The following is a 9673-nucleotide window of genomic DNA, read 5'->3' on the forward strand; positions in this document are numbered from 1 at the left end:
TCTTACAGGTGACCCAGTAATTTTCCATATGACAGTAGCGTGTACCCTCGGGGTTATATCGGGGTGTGTATAACTTATTTTCTGGGGAACATCCTGTCCACGTGTAGTACTTAGCATATATTGCAACAGATGACATTAAACAAATTTTCTTTGTAGCATCGGAGGCAATTTCATGTTCGACCACACAAAATATTTCACAAAAAAGATATGATAAAATCAAAAGAAAAAGATAAAGAAATATTAACAAATAAAGGTGGAATTGAGTAAACGGGGATTCGTGTTTTTATGAGCTTATTTTCAGTGGACAACAACAAATGGAAGTTTTTAACGACCTTGTGTGACCTATAGTTGTTAATGTTTGTGTCATTTTGGTCTTTTGTGGATAGTTGTCTCATTGGCAATCATACCACATCTTTTTGACTGGCTATATACATGATATAATATATATAGCACTTACACGGTCGGTCCAGTGGACATATTTCATACTAGATAACTTATACAGTAATTCTTTTTATATATATGAAAATTATTGTCCGATCTGATACACGTACCTATAATGTACAGAATTTTGAACAGCTTCAAATATATGGGGTCCGTAGAAACACCGCAAAGGACCTCCTGACCTTAGTGCACTAAGAACAAAAATGTGCACTAAGGACCTACTCCTTTCATAATTTTAAATTATATTTTTTCTAATGTTTTCTCGACACGTGCCTCAAAAAGTTGATTGTCACCTTTAGTATAATCGATAGCAATTCATGTTCGCTCAACCTTGGCCCGTGAATAATCTACTAGTAATAGTATACTGATTAAACATGTATATGGTATTTCAAATTGTTCTCTATTTTTTTTTCATTTGTTTGTTTTTGCCGTATTTATTCTGTCTGCTATATTTTTTACTTCTAAATTAATAGCGTATTTTCAACTCTTTTCAGTTTGGGATTTTTCATCCTTTTAATTTTAAAAAGACAAATAATTGTGAACACTTCACGGAAAAGTGAGGATTGATATTTGGTTGCTTAACGTCCAGTTGCCAATACTTCATTCATTTTTCTAATGTTAAGAACTATGCCATTTATCAATATTTCGATTTGAGCGTTACTGATGAGTCTTGTGTAGACGAAACGCGCGTCTGGCGTACTAAATTATAATCCTGGTACTTTTGATAACTATCACAGCAATGTTTTTAAACATGTTTAGGAAAGGAACATATTTCTGATTCGATGTTTATATACAAATGCATTACAAGTATAAATATGTATAGGTTGATGTTTAGTCCCTTCGATGTTTTAGACTGTAAATAAATTATGACCAATTTATTTCTGACATCTTCTTCATTTTTAACTTTTGTGGATAGGTGTTTCATTGACAGCCGTACCACATCTCCTTTCGCTTATTTTTGTTGTATATATTTTTTAATTCACTTTCCTTGTCTTTTAAAATATAAAGTAAGTAAGTAAGTAAGTAAATTGTTTATTATAGTGACATGTGTAAATCAGCATAAATTTGTACAAAATATAATTACATATATAATACACCCGGCCCAATGGACCAATAAGTCACCTTTTACTGTTAGTTCAATATAAATGTTCTAATATCACGTGTTAATTGCCAATTTAAATTTAAATACAGATAATTATAGATTAAGAATTAACGATTGTAAAAGTTCATATATTATTCAACTAATGTTTGTGAAAAAGTTTAAGAATGTTAACTAGAGTAAACTGTTTGTTTTCTACGGAAAAGTGACGCTGCTAAGTATTTAGCTATTTTCCTTGGATGGTTCACCATTAGAAATGTTAATTTTCCCTGCTCATCTAGTTGCGTAAAGTCAGGCACCATTAATATCTCGCTAAAAACAGTTTGTCTGATATCATTATAAAATGTGCAGTTTATAAGAAAATGTAGCTCACTTTCAACATTTTGAGAATTACAAAATCGGCATAGTCTGTTTTCTACTGGTTCCCCAATATATCTACCAGTCTCAATTCTGATCGGTAATAATCCGCATCTAAACTGGGCTAGCACAGATCGCTCGTGTTTCGTAAGATTTAGTTTTACATAGTGCTCTAGTTCGAAGTTTGTTTTAAAGTTTAAGTAAGATCGTAGCTTTGGTTTATTTATCAAGGACTCTCTCCATATATCACTGTAATAAGTTCGTACAATTTGTTCAAAAGATTTTAAATCCACCATTGTTCTACTTTCGTAATAATGTAACATATTAAGTTTAGTGAAAATATCTTTAGTGTCACTACACCAATTGTTTGTGCAACGATCATAATCCATATTGAACACCACTTTCGTTAATCGGTCGTCTTCAAACGATAAAAGCATATTCCAGTATCGAATAATGTTCACCCAATGCCGAAACTGACTTGGTATCCATCCAGTATCCCCATACAGTGCTAGAATTGGTGCAAATCTGTGAACGCCTAAGTAATATCGAATTGCTCTGTTCTGTACGTTGTCTATTGATTGGAACTTCCTATATATTTATTCCATTATTTTTATTTGATGCCGAAAATAAGAATACGAAGTTATTTGTTAAATGCTATAAATAAGCGAAGTAAAACAACCGTTAATAATTATGTATATGAGCATTATATCTATTTATAAAATATTTTAAATACAAGCAGACATACCATTTGTGACACCAATTTCATTTATTTCCAAATCTTAAAATCATACATTTCCGTTCTTTAGCGTTTCTTAATAATGGCAGAACGGGCTTAAGAGTCATATGATTAAGTTAACTAAATAATTTAGTTTTCCCACATCATTAGCGGATTTAGGGGGTTAAAGCGAGCCCCCACCCCCGGTTGAAAATCTTAAAATATTTTTTGTATTAACCATTTCTTGTTTTAATGTTATCTTTACTATAATTTGAATATCTAGCACTGAATAGGGTGACACGTTGTCGCTACACTTCTTTAAATATACACAAGTCATAATAACATTGGCCAGAGGGTAACTTGATAATTAGAGGACCAAAGGATTCAATTAAGACAATCCAAGTCTGCTATCTCTATATTTTATTATATATATCTTTATTAGCCTCCCCAGAGACATATATATACACATATGTGTATATATGTCTCTGGCCTCCCTTAGAGTGATACAACAATTGCATCAAAGAAGACAGTTATGATTTATTCTATAATTCTCTTTTTTAAACGTAATATAATTTTACCTCTTGGAGTTTTTCTATATGTTACTTCTGTAATCGGATTTTGAAGAACCCCATGGACACCACATACTCTCAAATGTCTTTCAAGGAATAATGATAGTATGTAAACTCTTGTGTTGTTAGTAAGGAAATGAAATATCAAAAGCATTTGTTTCTCAATTTTTATCTCAAAATAGGGTTCTTTAAATAAAAAAAAAGCTTGCATAGCAATTTCCTTAAAAAAATTAAATATATATAACAAAGGCAAAGTTTTAAAACACAAAATTTATTTTTTATTTTTCTTTCATAAACTTGAATTTATACCACGCTAAACCGTTAGGTTAACAACCATTGATTAATCAATAAGTAACGATCAAAAGACAATTGTTTATTGGATTAGGTTGATTGAACATGATGATTCGGGAATCTGCAATAAACCGTTGGTCACGTGGCGAGTGGCAGGCGTTGATTAAAAAGTCATTTAACTTCAAAATTACAAAATCTATTGATACCTAACTTTATAGATTTGAGGTATTTAATCATATCCTCTTTAAATATATTCATGTTCGCTGTGATCTTAAAACATCGTTTTAGTGTCCTTAATGCAAAAACTTTCTTCTTAGTGCTCTAAGAAGTCTTTTGCGGTATTTCTACACACCGAAATATATGGCCTTATAATTGGTAATATACCATATTAGTGTCACTAATGGCTTAACGTGTTACCAAATTAAAAAGAAGAAATAAGCTCAAAACCGCATTTTTAACTTTAGATTTTTTTTCAATCCCAAAATAGAGAAGAGGTCCGGTATACAGACTTATTAAAAAGTCCAGATGAGAAGTTTAACTTGCTTTTCTATTCCCGGCACTTTTAACTTAACGCATGCAAAAAAAAAATTCAGTACCTGGTTACAGTTGCGCATTGACAAATTATAATCTTTCGATTAAATGATCTTAAATCTATATGGTCTTTATTTTAAAAGTTATAAAATCTAAATGTAAAGTGATCTAAAATGTTCAATATAAATGAGTATTTTCGCTGTGAAATGAATCTAAGGTCGTCTAAAAGTGTATACATGTGTATTTGACCCGACTACTGACTACATATTAGTAAACTATTCATTATGTACCTATAAGGGGGGTCTGAGCGGGACTCGGGATTGTCGAGGCGTATTTTTTGTAAACGTGACACATGAAAGTCAAATTATGAGGGAGGGTAGGAGGGGTACTGATCCCGAAATCCCGAGCTTAAAAACACGAAATCCCGAAATCCCGGGCTTAAAAAACACGAAATCCAGAGGTCCCGAAATTCGAAAAAAGAATTATCGTATCCCGAAAGGGTCAATCCCGAAATCCAGAGCTTAAAAACACCCGATCCCGCAGTCCCGATAAAGGTCCTATATCCTCCCTCAAATTATTGTGCCGTGAAAACGCGAAATGAAGTTTAGCGGGACATGGGAAATTACAAAAATAGCAGAATTGTTCACTTACATAGTGTACGCGGGATGGCATCATGCGAGAATCTAAAAAAATAAGTAGTAACTAAGCGGGATCCGTGAACAGAACCCCCAATGAGACCCCCATTAGTTGTGGCTTATTTTGGTCTTTTTAGTTAGTTTCTTTCCCCTACATTACTTGACCGTTTTTGTAAAACAACAGCACTCGAGGTCTGACAGTATTTTACCAAGAAATGCACAAAATATTCAAAAAGAAGGCCTAGAAAATTTAAATATTGGTATGCACACATACTCCCCTATCAGCACAGACAATTATATTTTTGTAAAGGCGCCAAACTCGTTTCTAATATTTATAATAGAACCGAAAAGAAAATGGAAATGGAAATGGGGAATGTATCAAAGAGATAACAACATGACCAAAGAGCAGATAACAGCCATAGGTCACCGATGGGTCTTCATTGCAACGAGAAAATCCCGCAACCTGAGACTGGGGTGGATCTAGTCATATAAAGGAGGGGTTCCTAACCCAGGACAATTTTTTTTTTTTTGGGGGGGGGGGGGGTGTCCAACTACATGTCCCCATTCAAATGCATTGATCGTCCAATAAAGAAAGGGGGTTCCAACATGTCCAACCTTCAGCCCCCCCCCCCCCCCCCCCCTGGATCCGTGCCTGTGAGGCATGCTTTAGCTTGCCATTAAACAAAAATGTATACTAGTTGAGTGATAATGGACGTCATACTAAACTCTTCAATATAAAAAAAAGAAACTAAAATAAAAATCATACAAAGGTCACAAAGGCCATAACTTCTGGCTCCTGAATTAGGAAAAGTGCAAAATGCAGTGAGGATAAAAGCCTTTACTGTAAATTCCTGAAATTACAATTATATAAATCATCTCACATCTTTGTGCATTTCTTGAAATTGGTCATATTAATAAATGCATGCAATATTTTCAGAAAATTTCAATATATAGGCTTTTAAAAGTCAATCTTGTGCATGATTATCAATGATTATACTCGCACAATTAACACATGTGGTTCTCAAAACTCAGAGGTGTCTATGCTATTTATGACAACATTTTAATCAAGTATAAATTTACAAAATATGTTTAGAACTATATGATTTTTAGGTTTTTAAGCATAGATATAGTAGGTCAGGATCTGCGAACTCTCACTGACTGACTGAGCTCATGAATTCAACACTAGTTTTTGGTGATGTTGGTGTTGCTTAGTGTTTTGTTTTGTTTTTCTTTTCTGCATCTTATGTTTTGCCTTGGCATTGTCAGTTTCTCTTTCATTGCCTTTGGTTTTTTTTGTTATGTTAAATAACAAGTCACAAGAGAGAGAAAACAAAAAAAATATGTGAAAAAATGGCTTAGTTCAGTATATATTAAGGACAGAGATAACAAATAGCTAAATAAGAAAAAAGAAAAAAGAAAATTCCTTTTCTATGTACAGTCAATTGTCTGATAATCTAGAAGATAGCCTGATTTGCTCTTAATACCTGAATTCTAGCAGGTACTTTATTCCAACTTTTTTAATTCAAACAAACCATGTCTTAGATAGTCTTGGAATTAGAATACATTAATCATAAAATTTTCATAATACTTTGGTGAATTATCTATTGATATAATCATGATAATTAAGCTCCTTTTTAATTTTCAGGGATTTTAAATTTTTAATTTAAAGTTAGGGATTTTATTCATAAAAGCGGGGATTTTTCTAGTACGTATACTATTAATAATGCTTTGAGCAATTTTCATGAAACTTGGTGAATTATTTTTGTATAACATAAACATGATAATTTTCCTTTTAATTTAAAAAAAAATCTGATTTATGTCATTGTACTATCATGACTTGGGATTAGGATAGTCTCAAGAATGCTTTCACAAATTTTTATGAAACTTTGGTGAATTGTTTTTATATCTTGACAAACTCCCTTTTTATTGTTATGACCCAAAGTGGAGGGGGCATAATGTTTAACACTTGTCAGATCGTTTGTCCGTCTGTCCCAAAGTTGTTTTTTGTTCTCTTACAGTACTTTAGTTTGCCTCAACCAAATTCAATTAAACTTTTACAATACTTGTTATCAGAATTCTCATATCAAGTTTGAATTTTGGTGATGTCAGTGTTACTGTACTAGAGTATCAGAGTTATGCCCCTTTAGAAATGGGGAAAATATGCTGAATTTTTGGTTTCCTGTTCTCTAAAATTTAGTTTGTCTCAACCAAATGTTATGAAATCAATACACAATGCTTATCATCACACAATACAGATTAAGTTTGAATTTTGGTAGTGTCTCTTTTACTAAATTCTATAGTTATGTTCTTTAAAAATGGAAAAAAAATGTTTCGGCCTTCTAACTTAAGTTTCCCTCAACCAAATTTTATTAAACTTTAAAAAAATACTTTTTATCACAATTTTAATCAGATCAATTTCAAATTTTGGTAGTAAAACTTTTACCGTTCTTCAGTTATGTTCCTTTAAAACTTTGAATAATATGCAAGCTGGAGTATCATTCCCTATTTATCATGTATATTTTTTTATAAGATGCAGAGTTAAGGAACTTTAGTTGTTGCAAAGTTATTTTAAAATTGTCCATTTTCAAAAACTTTGAAAGGTTTTAGAAATTTATGGATTTGTTAAAAAAAATCACAGCCTTAAACTTATAGTCACTTGAGATATATATCTATAAATGGAGCCAAATTATATACATGTTTTATGTCAATAAATACCACTGTTTGTGCATGTTTTGTTTTTTTTGGAGGGCAGGGGTCTTATTTGCACAGTGCTCATAGTTTTTTAGTCGATCATTAAAATTCATTTAAAGCTTAAAGACCAGCTATAAGGGCAAGAAGCTTATCAAGCACTCATGGTTTAGATTTTTATTAAACACACATTAATATACATAATGTACATTAAACAGAAAAAAATATTGATGCAAGATGTCATTCAACTTTTCCTCTTTTATGTATAGGACAAGAACTATAGAAGATACAGAGAAATTATATACAGCAGAAATGATAGGCAATGTAAAATTTGCAGAAGCCAACTAAACCTAAATGGTAAGGCACCTTTTAATTTTAAAAAAGTTATTGAACTTGAAAGATGATTACTAGTATCATGATTACTATAAAAATTAAAAGATGTGGTATATTAAATATGAAAACTATCATGGCTTTGAGAAAGCAATTGTAGGCCTGTTACGACCTTCAATAATGAGAAAATCCATACCCTATACTATAGTCAAAGTAGGCAGCTATAAAAGACCTAAAGATGAAACATTGAAACAATCCAAACTGTAAAACTAATCATGGTAATTGCCTAGTTTATAACAAAATAAATTACAAAAAATAAATATGACCGGTATGAAACAACAACAACAACAACCACTAAATTTTAGTGTCAGACTAAACTGACAAAAGCTACAGGCTCTGAACTTTGGACAGGCACAATAGGAATATGGCAAGGTTATATAAAAATAAGATGTGGTATGATTGCCAATAAGACAACTCTCCACCAGACAACCAATGATGTAAATTTCCTGCAAACAGGGACTTGACTTCTGTAAATCAACTAATTTTTCGTGAATACTTTATTTGGCATTTTATACTTTCTAGTCTACATCACAGTTATTTATTTTTCTCGAGTTCAAGTTTACTTAATGTATTTTAATAAGGAAAGATACACATGAAAAACATTTATTGCTGTTTCTCTCTCCATTTATAACATTTTATTTGTTTATTTTGTGTATTTATAGGTGATCAGACATCTTGGTTTTCATGATCAATAGGTCATTACTGAAGAGGAAACTTATAGTTGAAATTTATTTACATAGTGCATAATTGGATTAATTTGAAATGGAATGTGTGCTTTCCTGCAAAAAAGAAATAGGAAATTTCAACATTATCACATGATAATGACCATAAACAAAATGGAGTTCTATCATAGATACACAAAAACACTATTGCATAAAAGCAACAACATATCTTAATCAAAAGAAAGGAGAATACTGAACAAATACTATTTTGTTGTTGAAAAAAGGAACACCAGTTTTATCCACTCATTTACATCGCTCCCTCATATCAAATATACAGAAGAAGATCATTGAAGAACAATTTGCAAAAATGATTTCTCTTAGAATTGAAGGGAATTGTTTAGTGAATGGAATAATGTATTCACTGAATTCTTACGTAGTGGATTGAATAACTGTACACAAGCTGAAACAGAAGAAATTCTAATTTAAAATAACACGAAAAGTGTTTATTTTATTATTTAATCTGCAAATATATAAACAAATTCTTTAGAACACCACAAATGGTATGACATTCAAATTGGTTGCTTATTAATGTATCGCATTGAAACAATTACAAAGAAAATAGAAGCATTTGCTCCAAAAAAAATTATAAATCAAAGTTAAATTTATAAAAAAAGTATAAACAATACCTAGATCTAAACAGTCAGACTGTATTATTTTCAATGTCATTAAAATGTTGAGTCAAACATTTATTAAAGTTTTAAATATCATTTGCATCAATTATACAGTCTTGTTATTATTATATTCATACTGTTTGTATACATGGTGTAGTGAAGAAATGTTCAACAAGTAAAAATAAGGGAAAACATTTCCTTAAGGGAAATTTGATCTTCAGAAATTTCCTTAGAGGAAATTTGAAGAACAATGATTTCCCTAGAGGAAATTTGTTGTCTTGAATTTTCCTCCAAGGAAAAGTGTTTGTCAAAAATTTCCTCACAGGAAAAAGTATTTCCTCCAAGGAAAATTTGAAGCTACAAATTTCCTCACAGGAAAAAGTATTTCCTCCAAGGAAAATTTGAAGCTGCAAATTTCCTCAAAGGAAAAAGAATTTCCTCTAAGGAAAAAGAATTTCCTCTAAGGAAATAGAATTTCCTCAAAGGAAATAATTATGCAGCCAATTCCCTAAGGGAAATCTTTTTCCCTTGAGGAAAAAACAATTTCCCTTGAGGAAAAATCTTTTTCCTTCAGGGAAATTTGATTTCCCTTGAGGAAAAGTACTTTTCCTCTGAGGAAATTGT

General features: G+C 31.4%; 1 long non-coding RNA gene across 1 annotated transcript; it reads left to right on the top strand.

The window, feature by feature from the left end:
* Positions 1–4289: 4289 nt before the first annotated feature.
* Positions 4290–9158, top strand: LOC143079873 (uncharacterized). Its single transcript, XR_012979517.1, has 3 exons — positions 4290–4898; positions 7596–7683; positions 8379–9158. It is a non-coding gene; the product is annotated as an uncharacterized LOC143079873 (long non-coding RNA).
* Positions 9159–9673: the final 515 nt, after the last annotated feature.

The sequence above is a fragment of the Mytilus galloprovincialis genome, chromosome 6, assembly GCF_965363235.1.
Source record: "Mytilus galloprovincialis chromosome 6, xbMytGall1.hap1.1, whole genome shotgun sequence".
Classification (NCBI taxonomy): domain Eukaryota; kingdom Metazoa; phylum Mollusca; class Bivalvia; order Mytilida; family Mytilidae; genus Mytilus; species Mytilus galloprovincialis.